Source organism: Echinops telfairi, unplaced genomic scaffold, assembly GCF_000313985.2.
Source record: "Echinops telfairi isolate 266 unplaced genomic scaffold, ASM31398v2 ScPeMD7_24;HRSCAF=84, whole genome shotgun sequence".
NCBI lineage: Eukaryota > Metazoa > Chordata > Mammalia > Afrosoricida > Tenrecidae > Echinops > Echinops telfairi.
In genome coordinates this window covers 174,204-184,109 of record NW_022103921.1, presented here as the reverse complement: position 1 = coordinate 184,109, position 9,906 = coordinate 174,204, and the positions used below count along the sequence as shown (strand labels likewise).

Here is a 9,906-nt window from a genome sequence, read left to right as displayed (position 1 = left end):
CGGGGCAGGTGAAGTAAACATATCTTCAAAGAACATTCTTTCTCGGGGATATCTGGTTCTCAGAACTGGTGATTTTCAGCGAGGGGAGGGGAGGCCGATGTGAGGGAGGCCCATGAGAGGTGAGTTCTGAGACCCAAGAAGGCCGGATTCAAAATGGAGTCCCTTGTGCCAAGACCAGGCACCTTCCTTTGCAAACGGGTGCAATAGCAGTGGCAGCCCCCAATCCCCGCACAGATTAAATCCTCACATAGATTGCAGAGCCCCACATAGAGTGCTTTCTGCCAAGGAACCAAAGTAGTAGGTAACATGGCCCTCAGGCTTTGGAGTGTGGATTAGCTTTGTTAGGTAGGCCAGCATAGGACTGGGGGATGTCCGTTAACGCGTGCCCAGAGGGGTCAAGCTAGGGAAACAAAGGAGTGGCGCACCGCACGTGTTCAGGGGTGGGCGTGAACTTGAATTGGCTTTCCTAGCCAGGTAAATTCAATTCAGCCAATTGGGTCGATCAGGGGTCTTCCACCACGCCTCCGTGTGGAATCCTTGAAAAGGCAGAAGCCGGGAGGGAGAGAGAACTTAGGCGGGAGGAGGGAGAACTTAGGCGCCGAGAGCTTTGGGACGCTTTGCGTGAAGCCGAGCAGCTTCCAACCAGGCCGCATGTCCGGGAGGAGCCCCTGGGGTGCCGTGTAAACCTGAAACTTCTAGCTTTCATAAAACTCACTTCAATCACGAACCAGGCTTCGGCGTGAATTCTTTCTCACGCGGAGCCAAGGACCGACGTATAAATCTAGCTCCAGAGAGATCTAACAGCTTCACCTCTCTGCAGGCAGCCCGGGGAGAAGCAGTCTCTCTTGGAGGTTTGCCTGCGTGTGTCCTTGATGGAGGTGACCAAGCTGGAGACAGTACAGGGGTCTCCTAGCCAGGAGCCATGCCCTTTCAACCTTGCCCTGACTGCGTTGGTCCAGAGGCTGCAGACCCATCTTGTAAACCCTCTAAGGATGGAATGTCTGTCATTGTGATGGACTGATTGGCCACCAACCGTGCTTTTGTGGCAGTTTCCTTTGCCCTGCCCCTCCCTCACGCCCTCTTTAGCTCACATCTCAATTGTGAACCTGGAAAGCCATTTCCACCTCCTGTTGGTGGCTTCCCTCATTCAGATGATGTGTTTGTGTCTTTGTGCTGCGTTTGACTCATAAGATTGAATAAATGTTCTCTTTAAACTATATTTAAAATGGGGTCTCCTTTTTACTCTGTAACAGATCTTGACTGCATGATCCTCCTTAACCATTTCTGTCCATCAGAAACTAGCTTGTGTTCAGTTTTAGACTGTAAAAGGAACTCCAATCTCAAATATAATTTAAGAACATTTATTAAGTTTTAAAAGAGACAAAGAGACTACAAAGACACAGACCCGTCACTGGATGGAGATCATTAGCACAGTTCAGGGAAACATTCAAGCCAGGAATTTAATCAATAAGATTGCAACAGAGGAAACTCACAAGTTTCTGATTGTTGAAGCATCAATACAGCATTGTTATAAATGGGACTACAAAGACAGGGACAGGACCATAACTGAGCCACCTTCATTGCCAGATAGAGCATTTTACAAGATTGTTCCAGGGCCATCTGGTCCAGGCAGTCAGGGCTCAACATGCATGCGTGTACACACACTTAGAAAAGCCAGAACCCCTATAAGTTGGAAATCTTTCAGAGAAGGAAAACTCAAAACTATAAAGTGAGGTGGAGATTCTAGCTATAACATGAGAAACGACACAGTTGAATTTGTAAAATTTGCAGGACCCAGAAAAATAAAGTCATTCTGTTCATTTTCAACTATGAAGTTTTTATGTGAATGGTACAGATATACTGTAACCTAACTGGGCTTTTTACAGTAGCAAGAGAATAAAATTTATATCAACTTGAATAGATGCTTAAGAGAGATGTTATATGTAAATAGCTTAATGTTCTTTCTGAGTTTTCGTGGAAGATGAACAGGTAACCTAAAGATTTTTAAGATGTACAATATTTGAGAAATTAAAAAAGATTTATTACATTATTCTATTTAGCATAATATTGTACTGTTTAGTCTAATCTATTAGGACTAGATATGTAGTGGCTTCAAAAGGTTCATGGATAAATTCCATGATCTTTATTCCATATTTCCATGACCTTTTTGAAAGCCCCTTGTGAATTCATGGCATGAAGGATTGGCTGCCAATGAGCTCCTTGTATCTCAATTAGATAATATTTGATAAATATCAATCATTTTGCCTACCCTTGGATTCCATATGGTGACCGTATGTGGTTTCAGGGTAAAACTGTACTCCGTAAGATTTTCTTTCTTTTTTTTTTTTTAACATTTTATTAAGGGCTCATACAACTGTTATCCCAATCCATACACACCTCAATTGTGTAAAGCGCATTTGTACATCATTTCTCAAAACATTTTCTCTCCACCTAAACCCCCGACACTAGGTCCTCATTTTTCCCCTCCCTCCCACTCTAAGATTTTCAATGGCTAACTTCAGAAGTTGGTTGATTTCTTCTAAGGTTGCCTTCAGTCTCTAATCTTTTTGATAGCTGAGCACTCACTTGTTCGCACTACTCAGGGACTCCATTTAAGGACCTACATCTTGAAGTGTGAGTGCTTGCCGTCAGAGCCCTGTATTGCCTGATGGGTCATGAATTAGCTTCCCTTACAAATGGGTGGGCCTTTTCTGGGGCTGCTTTTCTTTCTCTGTTGGTCTTTTATGTGTCCCTGTAACGATGCTTTGTTGATGTGGGATATATGAACAAAGGAGCCCTTTTGTCACGGTGGGTTAGAAATTGGGCCGCTGACTGCGGTATCAGCTGTTCATACCAGAACTGTGCAGGAGAAGGTAAGTCAGCCTGCGCCAGTAAAGATGGACAGGCGTGGGAGTCCTACAGGGGGTTCTACTCTGTCTGATAGCTCTGCTTTGCGTTGAACCAGATGTGGTGGCAGGGAGTTACACGTGGACAAGTCCAGGCCTTATTCTTGACCACGTATTGGTTATTTGAGGCGAAATTCAATTAGATTTGCATTTTTGTGCACTCTTTTGTGAAGTGCAAAAAAAAATTGTAAGTTTTGGGAACTGATCTGTTTGTAGAGGAGAGTAGTTTTGGAACATGTTACCCTTTTATTGACTTCAGTCCTTTTGTATTTCTTCATTGATGAGCCAATGACACACCTTCCTGACATCCTTTATCCTTATTAAAATTGATTTGGTCAACCTGGGGTTTAACTATTCTTAAAACAAATCAAGTCCACTCCCTCCTGATGCCCTATGGTCTGGTATTTTCTCTTCCTGGAACAAACTCCTGGGCTATCCCTTGGTTAATTCCACCACATCCTTCAAATCACTGTTTTGAATGAATCGAATTAATTAGACAGTACTAAAGCACAGAGGACAAAAACCTCCCCTAAGCAAAAGTGTCCCATAAGCAGACACACCGAATGATTTCACTGTAGAAATCAGCTGAGAGTACCTAAGTGTACCTTCCCCCTGTTTTGAGGACAGATGTTTGCTCTGGATCCTAATTAGATTAATTAATTAGAGACAGTGAAAAGGATACCTTTTTTGTTGTTAACTGCCATCTAGTTTTCTCCAATTTATAACAACACTATGCAATTTATAATAACACTATGCACCCATGGTGATGTAGTGGGCTAAACGTTGGGTTGGTAACCACACCATCAGCAATTCAAAACCACTAACTGGTCCCCAGTAGAAAGATGAGGCTCTCTACTCTTTTAAAGAGTTGAAGTTTCAGAAACACAGGGCCTGTGCTACTCTGCCCTATAGGGATGTTTTGAGTCAGAATTGACTCAGTGACAGTGTTTTGTTTTGTTTTGTTTTTTAATGTACAACAGGACAAAACCGTGCCTCGTTCTTTAAAACTGGAATGGTCACTTTGGGATCTTCACATATTGGTCATAAACCTAAAAGCCCCCATTTGCATGTCTTATTAACTATTGCTTGTTGTGTTTTATTTTCTTGCGAGTGTTTCTTCATGCTCTTTTTATTTGTCCAGTGTGGGCATTTCCATGTATTCCTATTGCTAATGAGCTTTTCATTTGGTGAATGACCATGGAGCTTCCCTTTCCTGGCCTTGAAGACCTGGGTGCTCTTTGACTCCTTTGCCTGTACGTTTGAGAAACGGAAATCTAACTGAGCATTTGCAAACTCATCACAGAACCCTCCCACATTGTTAGAATTTCCTTATCATGCCAGGGTTCACTGGCTAGTGTTTCCTAAAGAGATCATTTTATTTCTCCCTACACTAGTTCATGAAATGTAAATATGCATGTGTTACTGCTTAGGCTCCACCTCTGTCGCATTTCTCGTACAAGTTATGACCATTTGACCTTGTGCTTTTGTTCTTGTTCGTTGCTGTGGATTCATTTTCAACTCATAGCCACCTCATGTGCCCAGGGTAGAACTCTTGGTTTTGGGATGGTGTGCCCTCTCAGAACAGATTGGTCTTGTTTTGTTTTGATTTGTTCAATGCTGTGTCTGCTGTGCCTGGGTGTTTATATTATCTTAATCGATCTAATAAATGCAAGAGCCGGATATCTGGCCCTGAGGTAAGCAGTATTTGTCTAAGACTCCTGGCTTTTCCAGAAAGTGAGTTCCAGTTACCTGAATTGAATGAATTGTTTTCTTCGTCTCCTCTTCGTACTACACAGATCTCTAGATCATCTCTGTCACTGATGACTGACAGAATAACAAACTATCGGCATATGAACAGAAATTTAGTTAACAGGGATATAGTTGTAAACACACGGACCTGCATGCTGACCTGTTTCAACAACTTACCATTTGAGCAGTACTGAGCATGTACTTAATGGTTGATGACTTTCTTCGGCTGTATCCTATTGGAAGCAACATCTGCTTAAAAGAGACAAGAGGACTAACTGAGCCAGTGTGGCCAAATCTTTTTGGAAATTGCTTCAAAATTGGGGTTGCTGAATAAATGCAATGTTTTGCCATGAACACGCTGTGTGAAAGAGACCCTAGTGGTTCAGTGGTGTAATTGATTGGTTGCTCTGTGGTTCAAGCATACCAGGCACATCAAGGTGAAGCTGTTGGCGCCCATAAAGAATGAGTCTTGGGAACACTAATGAGCAGTTTCACTCACTGTTTAAAGACTTGCGAAGGCTTTACAATATGTCACTTGGTGCACTGCTGTGGATGAGATTTTTGAAAGGCTTATTGGATCGACATTATGTGACTCTGTTGTAGCAGAATTGTAGAGTGACCGGCAGCTCATGTGGCTTTGTGTTACAGCGAGTTGGTGATGCTGTGAAATTTTAGCATGAAAGTGAAACCTGTTCCATGTTGTTGTTAGGTGGTATCGTGTCCATCCTCATCCCTAAAACCCTCTATATAACAGCATGAAACACTGCCCTGTCCTGCACCATCCTCACAAATGTTCCCATGTTTGAGCCCCTTGTGACGGCCCCTGTGTCAATCCATTTTGTTGAAGGCCTTTCTCTTCTTTGCCTCTTCCTCCCTTCTCAAGCACGATGGCCTTCTCCAGGGACTGGTCTCTCCTGAAAAAAAGTGGGAACAAAAGTATGACAAGTCATAGAGGCCAGCCCCACAGCTGAGAGAATGCTACTGGTCATCCTGTTCAGTAGATATCCTATTGCCCTTCTCATAGAACTTCCCCTTGGGGGGGGTGGGGTCGAACGACCCTTTCATAGGGGTCACCCGATTCATAACAGTAGTGAAATGACAGTTATGAAGTAGCAATGAAAATAAATTTATGGTTGGGGGTCACCACAACATCAGGAACGCCATTAAAGGGTAGTGACATTAGGAAGATTGAGAACCAGTGCTTTAAAGAATCTTATCTTCCCAACATGTGACCCTTTTTACCAGTGACAAAGATTTTTTCACATTTACACATCATGGAAAGCAGATCAGCTGTTTCAGTAGGTAATATGCCAGCTCTTGACCCAAGAGGATACCATGAATTCAGGGCTTTGGGTTGCTACTTTGTTGGTTCATACAGTAGCTCTCCAATGGCTCAGGAGGGGCTACAGGGAAAAATACAAATTCTGCAGTGTTTCCAGTTGTTATCTTGCTTTCACCCCGTGCTTCATGTTCTGATCAATATTCTGGTTGATCCTGTGCAAGGAGGTGAATTTCTCCCCTCCCTCCAGTGGAAGAGAGGACATGAATGTGGAATCGAGGCTTTTAGTTTTGATCATTTGTCTGATTAATGTTATGTGTTCTGACTGTTCTCTATTCTGAACCACATGGAGAGGACTAAGGTTGCAGTGGGTCACAGACTGTCCAGGGATAAACGCATTGTGCTGGAAGCATGCAGTCGTCGGGAGAGCACATAATTGGTGAGGAAGTGAGTCGGGAGTGAAGGGATGAGGCTGGTAGCTAAACCCTGGTGGTGATCCTTAGTAGAACAAGACCCCTGTGTCTAATCCCCATGTGAAGTCCCGGTTTCCCAGAACTGTCTTTTCATCCTTTCACATGGTGGAATGCATGGTACCTCGCTGAACCGGAATATATAGGATGTTTGTGGACACTGTGACTGTTGAACAGGTGGCCGTGGACTTCGAGGAAGCATAGGCATTGCTGGATCTTAGAGGAAAATTCTGTAGACATGTGATGAAGGAAACTTTTAGAAACCTGCCCTCAGTAGGTATGAATATTTTCATTTAAAAAAAAGGTCATATTCATTGATGCTACTCTAGTGTGTGGGCTGAGTAATGGGAATACTGTACCTTGTTAAATAAACCAGTGTAGTAATTTCCTCTCAGGAGCATGCATGTCAGGCTTCCCCCATGAATATAAAGCTCTTAGTATCGTACTAACTTCTTATATCGAGTGTGACTATGAGTCTACTAAGTTTCCTTACATGTTATAAACATGAGTGTTGACTTTCGGTGCAGAGAGAATATGTGTATGTTGTGCCGTGTAAGCGCTCTTTGTTTTTTACAAGGTTAACATGATTCTTTTATTATAAACCGATTTACACTACCTAAACTCCACAGACCTAGAGGAACAAAGCCCTGACGTGGTGTCAGGGAAGTGTTGGTTAGCTTTTCAGATTTTCCTTGCGATTTGCCTTTCTCTAAGACCAGCATGTCAGATACACATTTTCGCCATCATATGACACCAGCGTAGTGGGGACCTGCGTTAGGCTAGCTTGTCTAGGAAAATAAAACTATAGGCACTGCTTTACATTAAGAAGTAAACTTTTATCCAGAGAATATCCCAGCCCAGTCCCCATGGGTCCAGTGCTAGCTGGAGCATCCATGGCTCAGTGTGTTCAAGTCCCCAAACTTCAGTTTTTCATTGTACAGTGAACCCTCGCCACTTCGCGCTTCGACTTCCGCGGCTTCACTCTATCGCGGTTTTTGCGTAACAGCGCATGCTCTGTCATTACTGCCACTGATTGGCTCATACTGTACATGCTTGATGCCAGACATAATATTAATAAATAATAAATGATAATTGTAACGTCCAAAATGTTTTACTGTATTTTCCCTTTTTCGTTTAATAAATTGAGTAATACGAGTGTAATGGTGACTAAAGGGTGTTTTTTCATGTCCTCTATGTTCTAACTACGAAAATATTTGACTTACAAATAAGGAATCCTACTTCGCGGAATTTCACTTATCACGGTAGGGTCTAGAACGGATTAACCGCAATAAACGAGGGTTCACTGTACATCAACCCTTTCTGCTGTCCAGTTAATACATGTGTAAGTATCATATACATATATGTGTGCCTATATATGTAACTATATGGTCGCTCTACTATATGTGCACAGACATTCCTTGTTTTAGCTCACTAATTTATCAGTATATGAGGAGCTTCAACACTACATACAACTACAGGACTCTAACTCCATGACTCATCATAAAATGGGTAGAAAGAAATTCCTTGTTTCGGGGTTATAAGCTGAATAATTTTGCTCTTCCTTTTCTGTAAGATAAAGGCTGTAATCTTTATCATGCTGCATTTTCTTTAATCATGTTTGAAAGACGTGTTTTATTCAGCAAGACAACTCTGTTGCCATTGTGTGCCCTTCTCTTTGGTATGGTGTTAGAGTGTGGCCGGATTATTAGACGTTCATTGTCTTCGCTGTTTGAAAGTTGTTAACAGTTGTTAAGGAACCTTCATAAAGCTGAAGATTGTTTCTTGGGACATTGCTGGAGGACAGTAACATGTCCCCCATTACAAATGGTATATTCACAGCTAGGAGAGAGAGGAACAGAATTACGAGAAGAGTTCAGCACTTCTCTAAGGCAGCTGCTTTTCTAGGGTTTGTTTACAACCTCAGTGAGGTCACTCCCTTCAGACCCGCAGTTAACACCTTCTTTTCTGGTCATCGATTCCTATGCTTTCTCTGAAGTGAAAACTGGTTCTGACCGAAGTGACGATCTCTGAAGGCAAATAGTTCACACACAGATTATTTTAACTTCTAAGGAAGCCCGATACTTGACTTCATAGATCTCAGGGCTTTGGAACATAATAATACAGATAGAGATGTTTTCTTGGGGGAAACCATGCAACTGAGAATTCCGAGACAACAACAGGAAACCCATCCTGACAGCACATCTCTGCCTGCCTCAGAGCCTGGTTCTGGTGCCCACTTGATCATAAGCACCCCCTGTAGCCCATTCCTGAAGTGAGGTTTGTTCCTGGGTTCACACTGACTTCCTTCGCTGTGTCTCACACAGGAATAGCTGACCATACCCCACATTCCAGCTATGGATTTACAGATAGAGCTCATCCGTGGCACCTTCTCTGTAGATGACGAATCAGGCCTTCATGGAGTCTGCATATTCTTAGCACAGCATCAGGTCATATTGGGCAATCCACTGCAAGCCTTGTTGTAGAGCCTGGCACACCCAGGACATCAGTGGTTACTGAAGAGGAATGCAGAGGGTGCACAGCTCTGAGGCTGCCCCAAATCTCCCCTAGGCTCCTCCAGAGTCATGAGTATACACTTGCTTGATGTTAAATAGCTTCCATGGTCTCTTACTTTCACTCGGCTCCCCCATTCTCTCTGCTTAGGTTAAGTTCTTGCCTGCTACCTGTTTAGTGTTTCCTGTGTGTATGTGTGATCTATGGTGTTCCTAATGCTGCCCAGTGTTCCCTAAGAACACCTCCCAGAAGCAACCTACCGTGGTCAACCTTGGGTCTACTCTAGCTTCATCTGGACTAACCCAAGGGTGGCTGTTCCAATAAGCAAGGTACTGGAGGATAAATCATACTGAAGTAATTCTGGGCAATCACCATTTAATCTGTCTCTCACCTCCCCTTTACTTCCCAGTTTGTGCTGAGGACCCAGGTGAGCCTGGAGACAGATAATTCGAGGTGCTGAAATTAGGGCAGATGTGGATCTCAGATCAGGCTATAATGTGTGGGAAAATAGTAGACCGTTCTTGGTTAGATATTTTGTGCTGCCTGGAAGTGTTAGATCTCTCTGGAGCTAGATTTATACCTCGGTCCTTGGCTCCGCGCGAGAAAGAATTCACGCCGAAGCCTGGTTCGTGATCGAAGTGGGTTTTATGAAAGTTAGAAGAAGTTTCAGGTTTACACGGCACCCAAGGAGCTCCTCCCAGACACGCGGCCTAGCTGGAAGCTCTGTGTCCCGCAACGTGTGCCAAAGCTCTCTGCCCCTGAGTTCTCTCTCCTCCGTTCTAAGTTTTCCTCCTCCCCTCCGGGCTTCTGCCTTTTCAAGGATTCCACAGGGTGGAAGACCCCTGGTCGATCCCATTGGCTAAATTGAATTTACCTGGCTAGGTGATCCAATTCAAGTTCACGCCCACCCCTGCCTACTGGCGGGAACCCTGAACATGTGTGCTGTGCCACTCCTTTGTTCCCCTAGCTTGACCCTCTGGGCACGCGTTAA

At 43.6% G+C, this 9,906-nt stretch overlaps 1 protein-coding gene and 1 pseudogene across 1 annotated transcript in view; one reads left to right on the top strand and one right to left on the bottom strand.

Annotated features, from left to right (window-relative positions):
- Positions 1-4,904, bottom strand: part of LOC105979639 — an 18,244-nt pseudogene extending 13,340 nt beyond the window's left edge.
- The window catches only part of LOC123521562 (zinc finger protein 615-like), a 52,689-nt gene that overhangs the window by 23,750 nt on the left and 19,033 nt on the right, over positions 1-9,906 (top strand). The window lies entirely within an intron of this gene.